We start from the raw sequence: 9,017 nt of genomic DNA, 5'->3' as shown, positions 1-9,017 counted from the left end.
GTACCTAGTCCTAACTTACATGTTGGTACTTCTCAAACCAGCTTGTGATGATTTGAACTGGTACTTAGGTTAGCGTTTTTGTTTTTTTTTTAATTTATTTTCATTTGTATTTATTTTTTATTTTTAAATGTTTATTTTTATTTTTGAGAGCGAGAGGCAGAGAGAGAGGTAGGGGCACAGAAAGAGGGGGAAAGATGATCCGCAGAGGGCTCTGCACTGACAGCAGCGAGCCCGATGTGGGGCTTGAACTCATGAACTGTGAGATCACGACCCGAGCCAAAGTCAGAAGCTCAACTGACTGAGCCACCCAGGTGCCCTCCTTCCCCTCCTTTTTTAAACGACTGAGTAGGTATTTGAATGGGTATTAGAAAAAAATAACTAGTGTATCAAATTCATGTGTTACTGGTAACTTTTTTTCTTATAATTTCACTATTCACCTTTAGTCTTCAGATAATATTCACTTATTCATTTAAAAACCTTTAATAGTTGTATGTTTATGTTAATGTGTATTAGGGAGAAAGTCATATATCAGATTCATGGCCTTTGGCTGTGATATAATTTCTTTATAAAAATATGTTTTTTAAATAAAAGTAGCAATTGATTAAAAACATTTTTTTTTTTAAATTTTTTTTTTTTCAACGTTTTTTATTTATTTTTGGGACAGAGAGACAGAGCATGAACGGGGGAGGGTCAGAGAGAGAGGGAGACACAGAATCGGAAACAGGCTCCAGGCTCCGAGCCATCAGCCCAGAGCCTGACGCGGGGCTCGAACTCACGGACCGCGAGATCGTGACCTGGCTGAAGTCGGACGCTTAACCGACTGCGCCACCCAGGCGCCCCTAAAAACATTTTTTATGTTTATTCATTTTTGAAAGAGAGAGAGAGAGCACAACCAGGGGTGGGGCGGAGAGAGAGGGGGACACAGAACCCGAAGCAGGCTCCAGGCTCTGAGCTGTCAGTACAGATCCTGACGTGGGGCTCGAACTCACAAAACGCGAGATGGTGACCTGAGCCGAAGTCGGACGCTCAACCGACTGAGCCACCCAGGTTCCCCAAAAGTAGCACTTGATTTAAATGACAATTTCAAATAAAAACAGTAAAGGTATGGACAAGTCCATTCCAGTGATCTAGAATGGGAGGGGATCTCTTGCCCATGACCTTGTGGCCTCCTGGACACAGTGGAAAAGATGGAGGACAGAGGCAGGCAGACCCTTTAGGCAGCTGTCCTGGCCTCAGCTTTCTCCATACCTACCACCTGTCCATTCCCCTTATCTTCCCCAACAGCCAGAGTGTCCTTTGAAAAACGTAAGCCCCATCCTCTTCCTCTCTTGCGAACCCTCCGGTGGCTTCCAGTTGCCTTTACGGAAAGAAAACTCTTCTCCGAGGCTGAGAAGGCCCTACGTAACCCAGCCTGCTCCAACCTATTTTCTCTCCTTACTCACTGGCTGTTAGGTGGAGACCACGTTGGCTTCATTACCAGTCCCGCCTCGGGGTCTTTGCACATGCTATTTACTCGGCTCAAACCATTCTTTTTCCAGATCTTCACCCAGATGGCTCTCTCTCAGCTCCCTCCCTAGAGAAGCCACTCTCCCCACCCTCTACAACTAAGAGAGGCTCTTGGAACTGCTCACAATCAGTTCACACTGGTTCGTTAATCTCAGCCGCACCCTCTGCTACCACGTAGATTTTTTTTTTCTTTCCTTTTTCAAAAGCACGTATAATTTTCGTTCCATTAGAGCAAGAACTCTGTCTGGTCGCTGCTGTGTCCCCGGAATAGTGTCTGGCGCATAGTAGGTGCTCAGTAAATATTTGTTGGGCATACGCGTGTGGACTGGTGGCTGAAAGGGCCGGGGAACGGTTTTAATTAAGTTCATGCGTCCACAAGCGGGAGGCAAGCTTCTCCAAAAACAGCTGAGAGGTTTGAGGTTCTCCAGCTGAACAGTTCAGGCAGCTGAAACCGAAAATGCAGATGGAATTAGTCACCCTCGGAGCCTGGTAACGCGGGCACCAAATGCACTCCCCATCCAAACACATCACAACACTGCGGGCCCTTGCGTCGCCAGGGCCCCCGGTGGCAGCTCTGGCATCTGGGAGCTGGCAGCAGCTGAACACAGCTGAGTATGGGCACGGGGTGGGGGGTCGGGGTGGGAGCTGAGTGTATGGAACGAGGTAGGCTGAGGGCCACAAACAGCCTTGCCCGGCCTGGGGACAGGCAGTGGCGGGGGTTGGGGGTGGGGAGGTGGAGGGGGGGAGTGGAGGGGGGTGGGGGGTGGGGAGGTGGAGCGGGGGAGTGGGGGGGGTGGGTGCGGGGGGAGTGGAGGGGGGTGGAGGGGGGGAGCGGGGGCGGGGGGGGTGGAGGGGGGAGTGGGGGCGGGGAGGGGATGGGGGGGCTTCTGAGCCCAAACCTTGAGAAAAGTTGCCTTGAAGAATGAGTTCAAGGCTGTTAAAAATGAAAAATTCTGCTCATAAACTGAAGCAGACCACTTGGTTGTGAAATCTGTTTCCATGACACTTTGCGTGCTCGAAAGGGGAAATTTTCTTTGTTTTTTGTTTTATAACGGCTTTATTGAAACATGATCCTCATGCCACATACCTCACCCATTTAAAATGTACGGTTCAGGTGGTCTTGGGCATGTCCACAGCTTTGTAGCGACCACCACAGTCGGCTTGGGAACATTTCCATCACCCCCAAAATAAACCCCCTCCCCATTAGCAGTCCTTCCCCATTCCTCCCTCCCCACCCACACTAGGTCACCACAAATATGCTTTCTGCTTCTATAGATTTCTCTCTTCAGGACATAACATAAATGGAATCGTCTTTGGTGACTGGCTTTTTTCACGTGGCATATTTTCCAGGTTCATCCGTGTCGTAATGATATAACAGTACTTCACCGATGGCCAAAGAATCTTCCAGCGTATGGATAGATCACATTATGCGCACTCTGTGTGTTCATTCATTGTTTATGGACACTTGGGCTGCTTCCGTTTTGGAGTATCCTGAATAATGCTGCTGTGAACATTCAACAGGTTTCATGTGGACGTATGTCTTCATTTCCCTTGGGTATATATCCAGGAGTGGAATCTACTTTCTTCTAAAAGGAAGAAAAAAAAAATCCCTCATGTCAAAATATGTATAGCGTGGAGTCGGTTTAAAATGTCACTTGTAACTCTGACAGAACAAGTGAATCTCGTGAGTGTGAATATTTTTGAAAGAACGCTCAACATATTACTCATTCCGATGCTCCCAGTGAAAAGGCCAGGGTGTGGAAATGTGATAAAAATCGGTCTTCATCCATTCCTTTATTCAGTCAATATCATAGCACATAGCAGTTCATTAAATGCTGCTTGAGTTTCATCAGCCATTTAGTTTCTTGGACAAAGATGGAGAAGCCCCAGTCTCTGGGTGAGGCACTCAGTCTAGAAGGGAAAACAGACAAGTAATCCCAGCACCATGGCATCGGAAGGGAAACAGGTCTCTTGTCTGTCCAAGACACTTTCCCTCCATTCCTGGCGTGAGATGCGCCTTGTCCCCAGGGCAGAAACAGCCGTGGGAAGAGAAGGCTCTGTCTTCAGGACCTTAGTTTGCCTTGAAGGCCTCGTCCCTGGGGTGCCCCTAGTCCTGTCTTTTTGTTTGATATTGAGGACCTATCTTACTCTTCTATGGAGTAAAGAACATCTTGTTCTTATTGTTGACCTGCTTCTGCTGTACTCCTGAGAACAGCCAGCTGTGCTGGGCACCTTGGGTTCGGAAATGAACAAGGACAGTTTCTGTCCACCTCAACCTCCTGTGTCCTGCCTGTCTCCTGGCAACCCAGGACGGATAAGGACTCAGAGGGGGACCCTGGTGGTGAAAGTGCCCTTGGGGTTCCTGTCAGAGAAGACACACCCTGTGCGATTCACGAACTTCTCGGACACATTCTGACATCAGTTTCTGGTGTACTTTTTGTTCCCGGGTGTATTTTTATTTTTAGAGAAGATATTCACTTGTTCATTCATAAACATTTATTGAATACCTATTATGTGCCAGGTCTTCAGAGGGACACAGATACAACTTTCCCTTGGTGCTTGAGTGTCTCTTGATCCAGAAAGAGAGAAGGACAAGTACATTACAGAGAACCCCGAGTATGTGATGTGGTGGGAGACTGCTCAGGAGAGAGAATATTGTTATTCTACCTCACCTATAATTTTCTCATCTCGAATATATAAACACACACATATTTATCTTACATATTAGTCACATATATTGTTTTTATTGTGTTTTTTTTTAATGTTTTTATTTATTTTTGAGACAGAGAGAGACAGAGCATGAGCAGGGGAGGGGCAGAGAGAGGGAGACACAGAATCCCAAGCAGGCTCCAGGCCCTGAGCTGTCAGCACAGAGCCTGACGTGGGGCTCGAACTCATTGACTGTGAGATCATGACCTGAGCTGAAGTCGGACGCCTAACCGACTGAGCCATCCAGGTGCCCGTGTTTTTATTGTTTTTTATCTTTTCAAGTTTTTATTTATTTTTGAGAGAAAGAGAACAGGGGAGGGACAGAGAGAGAATTCCTGCACTGACGGTGCAGAGCCCAATGCAAGGCTCAAACTCACAAACCCTGAGATCATGACCTGAGTCCAAACCAAGAGTCAGACGCTTTACCAACTGAGCCACCCAGGCACCCCTGGGGTTTTTTTTTTTAAGTTTACTTATTTGGAGGGACAGAGAGAGGGCACAAGCGAGTAGGGGAGGGGCAGAGAGAGGGAGAGAGAGAGAATCCCAAGCAGGCTCTGCTCTGTCAGTACAGAGCACAACATGGGGCTTGAACCCACGAACCGTGAGATCATGACCTGCGACGAAATCAAGCGTCGGATGCGTAACCGACTGAGCCACCCAGGTGCCTCATCACTGGTTTTTTTTTCCCCTCATGATTTTAATGATAGTGCATTTTCAATGGGAAAATTTTAGAAAATATAGAAACAAGAAATGCATAAATAAAAGTTGCACACACTCCCACACCACCCAGAGACAGGAATTGTCTACCGGTTGCAGTCTTTTCTTCTAGTCTCCTCCTAGGCTGTAGATAATGTGATGCATATTCTCATTAAGACACAGAGAGTTTCACGTGATATTTAATTCTAATGCTACTGGTAAGGGCACAGGTGTCTATACTTCCCTTCCCAGAAGAAGCATCTACACCTCCCTTCCCAGAGAAAGTCCTTGATTTTCTTCCTCTCTGGGTCACCAGCTCACCCCATCGTGGTTACTGACTCCAGGAGCCCGGGGCGTAACCGGCCCATGGCTGTGAGGGTTTCTAGGTAAGCCCAGGACTAGGGTTCTGAGGCTGTGCCCAAGGTCGGGGAATCAGCCTGGCTCCAGAGCCAGAGCCCTTGTTCACCCCAAGGTGGGGGTGGTGGAGGGCAGGTGAATTACTGGGGGGGGGGGGGGGGGAAGGGGAGTCGTTCGTGCCCCCTCCCCCAGCAAGGGTTCTAAATAAGGCCCTGGAATCTGCTGTGTCAAGAGACAGCTGAGAATCCATGTGGCCCAGGATCCTCTGCACCTGGCCCCAGACTGATTTGTGGGGGGTGGGGGGTGCTGCAAAGCTAAGACCCGCTCTGCCACATTTTGCCACCCTCTAGCCTTTCTGAGAAAGAGACTTCTCAGAGAAAAGAGCAGTGCGTGAAATACACGAAATGTTAAACCTGGCCCCGGGAAATGAAAAGTCGTGGTTCTCTGTACTGAGAGGCGGTGGCCACTTTTCCGCCAAGCTAGAAAAGAAAGAACAGTTGTCATGAGAGGTTTGGTGCCGTGGGTGGTCTCACAGAACCCTCCTGGTAGCCCTAGGAGGTGGCTGTCACTGACCCCTTCACAGCCAGGCAGAAACTGAGGCTGGCAGAGGTCGGGTGACTTTGTGGTCACACAGGGTTGGGTGACTCTAAGACAGGCACTGTTCACCCCTAAGCTCTCCTGCCCCAACCCCGGGGCCATCCAGGCCCTGTTTGTGGCTTCCTTCCCTCCAGGCACTGAGCATTCTGCAGGATTAAATTCCTCCTCCGACCCCCACCTCCCCTGCCCCTCCTTCCTCCATCCCTGCACAGGCAGGAAACACGGGCCCCCAGCCCTGGCCTTCGCATATAAATATTTGTCTAGCAAATTAATAAACACAGAGGGGAGGCCTGCAGTAAAACCAGGCAGGAGCCGCGTCCTCTACCACAGGTATCTCTATCGTGCACAGCTGCGCAGCACGGTGTGTACGTGGGAGGAGGGGGTTGATGAGGGGGGTGATAAGCGTCAGATGGCGGGGTGCAGGGGTTTGACACACAGACTCTGGAGCCAGGCTGTCTGGATCTGAATCCCAGCTTCTCTGCTGTGTTGACCTCAGGCAAGTTACTGCTCCTCTCTGCGCCTGTCCCCTTCTCCGTGAAACGGTAGAGTGGAACATAGTCCGTGCAACAAGGTATTAGGGAAGCCGAGTCGAGATTCCAAGATGAAGTCACTTTGTGACTTCTCTGTGCAAGGAAGAGACCGCTTACTTGCACCAAGAGGATCCTCAGAGGGGGCTAATGCCTGAACAGTTCTGGAATTCTCCTGCCTGAAGCTCACCAATGACTTCTCTGAAGTCCTCAGAACTAACCCAGAGCAGGTTTGTTTATTGTCTCCGTGGCTCGCAAGGCTCCACACGGTCTGGAACCCAGACTGACCTCTCAGTTTCACCCCCACAGACGTGCTCTGCTCACAGCTTCCCCACCACGGCCTCACTCTCCCCTCCTGCCTCCCAGCAGCTGCTCAGCCCCAAGCCCCAGAGCGTTTTTTGACTCATTCTCTTTCTCTCATACCCCACAGCCTGTATCCTTAAACCAACCTCCTCTTCCGGGAGCCACCACCGCTCGCCCCTCAGGCCTGGCCAGTCCTCTCTGCAGCAGGTGCCTCCTACCTTGAATCCTTGCTTCTGCCTGCACTCTTGGCTCACAGGCAGCCAGGAAGATCCTTTGAAAACACAACTGTGATAATGTCACCTCGGTGCACTCAACAAGCCAGTGGCTTCCCATTGTAGTTGCGGGAAAACCCTAAATCGTTAGAGCTCACCAAGCTCCAGACCTCAGGGGCCAGTTCCCCTCAACCTCCTCTCCTCCTGCCTGGTCACTCACTTGCTTTAACCACACAGGCCTCTTTGCCTTTCCCCTCGGAGCCCGTGTACCTGCCGTTTCCTCCCCCCAAATGTCTTTCTCCAGATGCTTCTGTGGTGGATGCCTTCCCTTCCAGGTCTCTGCCCAAATACCACCTCCTTAGAGCTTCCCCGGACCCCCAGCTGCTGTGCCCTCAACTCTCTCTCACATGTACACCCTAATTCTCCTCTTCACCCCTTACCCACCTTAGTTTTTCTTCTAAGTGCTTATTTCCACCCGAAATTATTTTACTTATAAAGTGTATAAATAATTTAAAAATGTTACAATATTGTCCATCTCTCTAAAGCATAATCTCTAGAAGAGCATGAATAGTGAAGGAAAAGAAGAAAGGGTAAAGGAATTAGGGGCAGATCTGGCTGAGTGGAGGCAGGAAGGAGGGAGAGGTGAAACCTGGGCCCTAGGATCTCTGGGGGAATGGCGGGTCGAGCTCAGGGAGCCGGCACAAGGCCCTGTGGAATGAGGCTGAGGGTGACTTTCGGAACAAAATATATGGAGCTGTAAATACCAGAAGGGGAGCCGTGGAACCCAGAAGCAGAATTCAGTATTGGCCCTAAAGCCTCTTCCATCTCTCTGGAAGGCAAGTTATAACTTCTGGAAAGGACAGTGAGGGTCGGATCCTATAGATCGTATTCCAGGCTTGGCCTGAGCTGCTCTCCTGACCATCCTCTGAGCCCGGAGGGTGTGGACTCAAGATTTGGGGCCAAGGAGGAACTCGCAGCGTCACGCCCTCTGGAATGCTGTGGCTGCGATTAACGTGCTCCAGATTTGCACAGTTCCCGTCAGAACATGAAACCAGAGGAAAAAAAACCCATGAGGCCCAGATTGATCAGCGCAGAACTTAGCAACAGCACAACAAGCTGTAGCCAGCCCACTTCTGCAGCGAGGGGCTTTCCGCCAGGCCTGGGGCTTGGGAACTCCGAGCAGGCTCTGCTGTCTCTGGCTGGTTTGCAGGGCCCAGAGGCCCACCCCATTGGCCATTGTGGTGGTGGGTCTGCGACTTGTGCTGGAACCACAGGGCATCCCAGAGATGGCCTATAATCCCTATGGGGAGCCTGAGAAAGGAAGGCTGGTGGGTGTCCCCACACTTGGCCACCTTGGGAACCCTGGTTCATTCTGCTGGTTGATGGGCTCACCAGGCCCACACCTTTGCCAGGAGCTGACAAGAGCGTGGGGGGACTTCTGAGTTTCAGAAACATCCAGATTACCCCAGCATTTCATGGTGAGTCACAGCCTCCGGTCTTCACCATGACATCTGGACGGCAAGGAACTTGGCCGGCTCCCGACCCAGTTCCTCAGTGCCTCCTCCCTCCACCAGGCCAGCTGCACACTCCCTGGGCCAGCATGATCGTGTTATAAAATATCTCAAGCATATGGAGGTTCATAAAATCGTACTGGGGACAAGAACCCCTCACTCCTGTTTAACTCAATGGTTTGCCTGATCTGCCTCGCCCTTTCTCTTTCTCTCTCATAAGAAGTCAAATGTACAAAACCTGTGTGAGCATGGCCGTGGTAGGTAGCGCTGGTGGGGTATCCCCGGGCGTGTCTAGGGAGAGAGCAGACCCGCAGAGCTGGATTGCATCTATTGTGCTAATGATGGGGTGCCTGGCAGATATCTGACAATGGATCTGGCACATAGTAGGTGCTCAGGAAGTAGTGGCTTTCCTGATATCGTTGCAACCCATCCACACGCAGCCTGTGAGTCAGGCGGTCTGCAAATGGGGAAAGAGATGCCAAGAGCAGGGCTCAGGGTCACTCGGCCAGGAAGGGGACCGGGACTATAAGTCTTGGGAGTAGAGAGAGGACAGCCACTGGTCTCCCAGTGCCCTCCCTTCTTGGGGGTGCAGGGAAGAG

The 9,017-nt window shown here is 50.5% G+C and overlaps 1 long non-coding RNA gene across 1 annotated transcript; it reads left to right on the top strand.

Annotated features, from left to right (window-relative positions):
• The first annotated feature begins 6,130 nt into the window (after window positions 1–6,130).
• Window positions 6,131–8,588, top strand: LOC131508358 (uncharacterized). The gene is made up of 3 exons (XR_009259983.1): window positions 6,131–6,195; window positions 6,362–6,622; window positions 6,823–8,588. It is a non-coding gene; the product is annotated as an uncharacterized LOC131508358 (long non-coding RNA).
• Window positions 8,589–9,017: the final 429 nt, after the last annotated feature.

Source organism: Neofelis nebulosa, chromosome 1, assembly GCF_028018385.1.
Source record: "Neofelis nebulosa isolate mNeoNeb1 chromosome 1, mNeoNeb1.pri, whole genome shotgun sequence".
Lineage (NCBI taxonomy): Eukaryota > Metazoa > Chordata > Mammalia > Carnivora > Felidae > Neofelis > Neofelis nebulosa.
The sequence above is the reverse complement of the archived record's forward strand: the minus strand, read 5'-3'. Positions and strand labels throughout refer to the sequence as shown.